Source organism: Odocoileus virginianus, chromosome 8 (assembly GCF_023699985.2).
Source record: "Odocoileus virginianus isolate 20LAN1187 ecotype Illinois chromosome 8, Ovbor_1.2, whole genome shotgun sequence".
Taxonomy (NCBI): domain Eukaryota; kingdom Metazoa; phylum Chordata; class Mammalia; order Artiodactyla; family Cervidae; genus Odocoileus; species Odocoileus virginianus.
Window position 1 is genome coordinate 68,906,498 of NC_069681.1, and position 6,933 is coordinate 68,913,430.

The 6,933-nt window shown below is 39.4% G+C and overlaps 1 pseudogene; it reads left to right on the top strand.

Moving 5' to 3' along the window:
* Window positions 1–5,454: 5,454 nt before the first annotated feature.
* On the top strand, window positions 5,455–6,650 carry LOC139036341 (protein yippee-like 5 pseudogene; annotated as a pseudogene).
* Window positions 6,651–6,933: the final 283 nt, after the last annotated feature.

Sequence of the window (6,933 nt, forward strand, 5' to 3'; positions counted from 1 at the left end):
GTGGCTGCAGCCATGAAACTTAAAGATGCTTGCTCCTTTGAAGAAAAGTAACGACAAACGTAGACAGTATATTTAAAAAGCAGAGACATTACTTTGCTATAACTATTTGCTATAACTATAACCTATAGTTAAAGCCATGGTTTTTTCAGTAGTCCTGTATGGATGTGAGAGCTAAACAATAAGAAAAAGCTGAGAGCCATAGAATTGTTGCTTTCAAACTGTCATGCAGTAGAAAGCTCTTGAGGGTCCCTTGGACTGCAAGGAGCTCAAACCGGTCAACTGTAAAGGAAATCAGTCCTAAATATTCATTGGAAGGACAGACGGTGAATCTAAATGTCCGACATTTGGCCACCTGATGTGAAGATATGACTCATTAGAAAAGGCCCTGAAGCTGGGAAAGATTGAATACAGGAGGAGCAGGGGACGACAGAGGATGAGATGTTTGGATGGCATCACCGACTCAGTGGACATGAGTTTGAACAAACTCTGGGAGATGGTGAAGGACAGGGAAGGCTGCGGTGCTTCATTCTATGGGGTGGTAAAGAGTCATTCATGACTGAGAGACTGTACAACAGTCACCACATCTTTGGAGCAGTTTCTCAGAGTTATCTGAGGTGCTATCTCCTGGGCTACAGTCCTCATTTTGTCCCAAATGAAACTTAACTCACAATTCTCACATTGTGTATCTCTTTTAATCAACAAAGACAAATGCAGAACAGATCATTTAAGAGCTAAAGAAACTTAAAAATCTGTTATCAAAGGCAATTAAATGTCTTCAGAAAACTTGCTACTTTTTAAGAGAGAGAAAAGCCCAATTTAATTTTTGCACCAGCTTTCTTTTAAAGTTTATTTTCTCAATTTAAGTTATTTCAAACTTATCACTTATTTTAGTACAATTTTAACTTTCACATTGTCGAATATCTGGAGTGATCCTACAATAAAATTATTTCTAAAAGGTCACCTAAAGTTCTTATCTCAGTTGTATTTTCTTTCCTTAAATTCTCTTTAATCTGAAAAAAAAAAACTAATTTCATTTGCATTTCTTTATCTAAAATTTCCTTTACATTGGATTGGGCCACCACCCACTTGTGAGTGCATCACTTAGCCTGCAGATATGTTACAAAGAATATATACTAAGGTTCAAGTGGAAGTTGATTATTTACTTCTAATCAACTTATATAATGTCCTTGGGTTATGTCATTCTTGCAAACATAGTTCTCTTCCCTTTTTTGTCCTGTTTCATTTCCCCTCTCAGAGATTTTACTTACATATTCCTATGAGAAGCAGAAGGGTGAAAGTCCATTTTCATTAACTTCTTCAAGGCTGAGTAGGGCATCAGTGTTCCCTGTCCAAGGAGTAAATATGTCTAAATACCTGATCTCTGAATACCTGTTCCAGGGGTGGAGAGCTCTTTGTATTAGTCCTTATGGGCTGGAATCTTTGCATAGCCAACATTTTGACATGGGATCGTAACTCCTTCTGTAGCCTTCCTGTGAATCTTCTTGATAATGAAGACCCTTTTAAAACAGCATCAGAGGGCAAAAGTATCTATATGACAAAATACTTGAAAGACAGGGATTAACATCTCATTAATTAATAAGGAAAGTTGGTTACAGTAACCAAAATTATAATTACATTTTGCATACCAAATAATTCTAGTGAAACATTCCTCTTTAAGATACCTTAAAAAGAAGAAGCATTAGTTGCTCAGTCATGTCTGACTCTTCACAAACTCATGGACTGTAGCCCTTTAGGCTCCTCTGTCTATAGAATTTTCTAGGCAAGAATAATGAAGTGGATAGCTCTTCTCTTCTCCAGGGATCTTTCCAGCCCAGGGATCAAACCTAGGTCTCATGCAATGCAGGCAGATTCTTAATTACCTAGGCCACCAAGGAATCCCCTGAGAAATCTTGAGGGCCCACTAAAGTATCCCAAGGTTAGTTAGAAAACAAAAGGATTTTTATTTTATTTTATTTCATTTATTTTTATTAGTTGGAGGCTAATTACTTCACAACATTTCAGTGGGTTTTGTCATACATTGACATGAATCAGCCATGGATTTACATGTATTCCCCATCCCGATCCCCCCTCCCACATCCCTCTCTACCCAATCCCTCTGAGTCTTCCCAGTGCACCAGGCTCGAGCATTTGTCTCATGCATCCAACCTGGGCTGGTGATCTGTTTCACCATAGATAATATACATGTTTCGATGCTGTTCTCTCGAAACATCCCACCCTCGCCTTCTCCCACAGAGTCCAAAAGTATGTTCTGTACATCTGTGTCTGTTTTTCTGTTTTGCATATAGGGTTATCATTACCATCTTTTTAAATTCCATATATATGTGTTAGTACGCTGTAATGTTCTTTATCTTTCTGGCTTACTTCACTCTGTATAATAGGCTCGAGTTTCATCCATCTCATTAGAACTGATTCAAATGATTAACTCATTTCAGTTCAGTTGCTAAGTTGTGCCCAGCTTTTTATGATCAAATGGACTGCAGCACTCCAGGCCTCCCTGTCCATCACCAACTCCTGGAGCTTACTTAAACCCATGTCCATTGAGTCAATGATGTCATCCAAATGTCTCATTCTCTGTCATCCCCTTCTCCTCCCACCTTCAATCTTTCCCAGCATCATGGTGTTTTCAAATAAGACAGTTCTTCGCACCAGGTGGAGCTTCAGATTCAACATCAGTCCTTCCAATGAATGTTCAGGACTGATTTCCTTCAGGATGGACTGGTTGGATCTCCTTGAAGTCCAAGGGACTCTCAAGAGTCATCTCCAACACCACAGTTCAAAAGCATCAATTCTTCCACCTTCAGCTTTCATAATAGATGAACTCTCACGTCCATACATGACTACTGGAAAAACCATAGCCTTGACTAGATGGACCTTTGTTGGAAAAGTAATGCACCCTTTAATACACTGTCTAGGTTGGTCATAGCTTTTCTTCCAAGGAGTAAGTGTCTTTTAATTTCAAGCTGCAGTCACCATCAGCAGTGATTTTGGAACCCCCAAAAATAAAGTCTGCCACTGTTTCCCCATCTATTTGCCAGTGAAGTGATGGGATCAGATGCCATGATCTTAGTTTTCTGAATAGTTAAAGTTGAGCTTTAAGCCAACTTTTTCCACTCTCCTCTTTCACTTTCATCAAGAAGCTTTTAGTTCTTCTTAGCTTGCTGTCATAAGGGTGGTGTCATCTGCATATCTAAGGTTATTGATATTTATCCTGGCAATCTTAATTCCAGCTTGTGCTTCATCCAGCCCAGAGTTTCTCATGATGTACTCTGCATATAAGTTAAATAAGCATGGTGACACTATACAGCCTTGACATACTCCTTATCCTATTTGGAGCCAACCTGTTGTTTCATGTCCATTTCTAACTGTTGCTTCCTGACCTGCATACAGATTTCTAAAGAGGCATGTCAGGTAGTATGGTATACCCATCTCTTTAAGAATTTTCCACGGTTTGTGGTGATCCACACAGTCAAAGACTTTGGCATAGTCAAAGCAGAAATAGATGTTTTTCTGGAACTCTCTTGCTTTTTCAATAATGCAACCAATGTCAGCAATTTGATATCTACTTCCTCTGCCTTTTCTAAAACCAGCTTAAACATCTGGAAGTTCACAGTTTACATACTGTTCAATCCTGGCTTGGAGAATTTTGAGCATCACTTTACTAGCATGTGAGATGAGTGCAATTGTGTGGTAGTTTGAGCATTCTTTGGGATTGCCTTTCTTTGGGATTGGAATGAAAACTAATCTTTTCTAGTCCTGTGGCCACTGCTGCTTTTACCAAATTTGCTAGCATATTGAGTGCAGCACTTTTGCAGCATCATCTTTCAGGATTTGAAAAAGCTCAACTGAAATTCCATCACCTTCACTAGCTTTGTTCATAGTGATGCTTCCTATGGCCCACTTGACTTCACATTCAAGGATGTCTGGCTCTAGGTGAGTGATCACACCATTGTGATTATCTGGGTTGTGAAGATCTTTTTTGTATAGTTCTGTGTATTCTTGCCACCTCTTCTTAATATTTTCTGCTTCTGTTAGGTCCATACAATTTCTGTCCTTTATTAAGCCCATCTTTGCATGAAATGTTCCCTTGGTATCTCTAATTTTCTTGAAGAGATCTCTAGTCTTTCATATTCTATTGTTTCCTGGTATTCCTTTACACTGATCACTGGGGAAGGCTTTCTTATCTCTCCTTGCTATTCTTTGGAATTTTACATTCAAATGGGTATATCTTTCCTTTCCTCCTTTGCCTTTCACTTCTCTTCTATTCACAGCTATTTGAAAGTCTCCTCAGACAGCCATTTTCCATGTTTGCATTTCTTTTTCTTGGGGATGGTCTCAATCCCTGTCTCCTGTACAATGTCACGAACCTCCATTCATAGTTCATCAAGCACTCTATCAGATCTAGTCCCTTAAATCTATTTCTCACTTCTACTGTATAATCATTAGGGATTTTATTTAGGTCCTACCTGAATAGTCTAGTGGTTTTCCCTACTTTCTTCAATTTATGTCTGAATTTGCCAGTAAGGAGTTCATGATCTGACCACAGTCAGCTCCCAGTCTTTTTTTTTTTACTGACTGTATAGAGCTTCTCCATCTTTGGCTGCAAAGAATCATATCAATCTGATTTCAGTATTGGCCAGCTGGTGATGTCCATGTGTTGAGTCTTCTCTTGTGTTGTTGGAAGAGGGTGTTTGCTATGACCGATGAAATTCTGTTGCCAAAAAGCCTTTGTCCCGCCTCATTCTGTACTCCAAGACCAAATTTGCCTACAGGTGTTTCTTGGCTTCCTATTTTTGCATTCCAGTCCCCTATAATGAAAAGGACATCTTTTTTTGGGTGTTAGTTCTTGAAGGTCTTATAGGTCTTCATGGAACCTTTCAACGTCAGCTTCCTCAGCATTACTAGTCAGGGCATAGATTTTGATTACTGTGATATTGAATGGTTTGCCTCAGAAACAAACAGAGATCATTCTGTCATTTTTGAGACTGCATCCAAGAACTGCATTTTGGACTCTTTTGTTGACTATGATGGCTACTCCATTTCTTCTAAGGGATTCCTGCCCACAGTAGTAGATATAATGCTCACCTCATTTAGATTCACCCATTCCAGTCCATTTTAGTTCACTTTTTCCTAAAATGTCAGTGTTCACTCTTGCCATCTCCTGTTTGACCACTGCCAATTTACCTGTATTCATGGACCTAGCATTCCAGTTTCCTATGCAATATTGCTCTTGATAGCATCAGTCTTTGCTTCTATCACCAGTCCTATCCACAACTCGGTGTTGTTTTGCTTTGGCTTCATCTCTTCATTATTTCTGGTTATTTCTCCACCTATTTTCAGTAGTATTTTGGGCACCTACTGACCTGGGTAGTTCATCTTTTTGCCTTTTCATACTGTTCATGGGGTGCTCAAGTCAAGAATACTCAAATGGGCCCTGACTAAACCTGAAGACTCTGGTGGCTAAGGGGCTTCATCCCAGCTGAGAAGCGAAAAGCCGCAGGCGGCCGCCGACTTCACAGCCGCTCGGGGTTTTTAGAGCTTCAGCTATAAAAATGGGCAGGATTTTCCTTGATCATATCAGTGGTACCCGTCTGTTTTCCTGTGCAAACTGCGATACGATCCTGACCAATCGTTCGGAACTCATCTCTACTCGATTCACAGGCGCCACTGGCAGAGCATTTCTTTTTAACAAGGTAGTTAACCTACAGTATAGTGAAGTTCAAGATCGGGTCATGCTCACTGGCCGCCACATGGTTCGAGACGTGAGCTGCAAAAACTGCAATAGCAAACTGGGATGGATCTATGAGTTTGCCACTGAAGACAGCCAGCGTTATAAGGAAGGTCGTGTGATCCTGGAACGCGCTCTAGTTCGAGAAAGTGAGGGCTTTGAGGAGCATGTACCATCTGATAACTCTTGAAGAAAAAGAAAGAAATCCATCTTTTCCCAGGTCTCCTTCACTGAAAACAAAAATCTACTTACATACACTGTCACCTTAGCATCAGAGTCGGATTCATGAACTGCGGAACAAGAGGTTGTGAGAATCTATGATGGAACCTTCCTTTCTTTCCTTTTTTTTTTTTTAATTTTCTATTTTCCATCCAACAGCAGTGTGTAGAGAGAATATTATACAGATGCCTTTTTTTTCCCCCTGTGTTTACATCTTGAGGCAGAATAGTCTATCTGCAGCTACATGGTGGGCTATGTGAGGAAAAAAATCTGGGCTGTTAAGAGTGAAAAAGTACTTTATGTAAATTCCGAAAGGAAAATGTGTCAAGAGCATGGTTTTTAAATTTATTTGGGCTTCATTTTAAGACTTTTTTTTAAACCCAGTTATTTCACTTGATTTGCTAGCTTCAGAGAAGAGATCCGAATTTGTGACCAGCGCTAAAGGTTCAGTGTTAGTATTGCTTGTGCTGGCCATTGTGCCATATTCTTGTTGGAGATGAACCGTAGCATCAGAGCCCATTCTTCCTTGTCAGTCTTGACCCAAAGATGTCACCATTCCTAGTTATTTGTCACCACATGATTGGTGTTGATTGGAAACTTTTCCTGATGTGGGGCAGAACTGCTTGGTTGTCTTTTCCATGTAACTTAAGCATAGTAATATAAATAAAGTAATAGTTGGATGTTTTTGGTCCTGTGTTGCTTTTAAAATCACCTTTCAAAAGAGCAGAGTATTTGATAAGTAATTTTCATAGTAGTGTTTCTTTTCATCTCTTAAACTAAATTGACTGTATATAAGATACTTGTTTGTTTAAATTAAAGCATACTGTTTAAAACCACAGTATTGCATTTAGAAAACAACTGAACAGAATGTCCGTGTGCATTCATGCAGAAAGCATTTCTTCTGCATGTGTTTTAAATGAAAGTGAAGCAGCCTATCTAAAAATGCTTTGCAAAGCATTTCAGCGTAT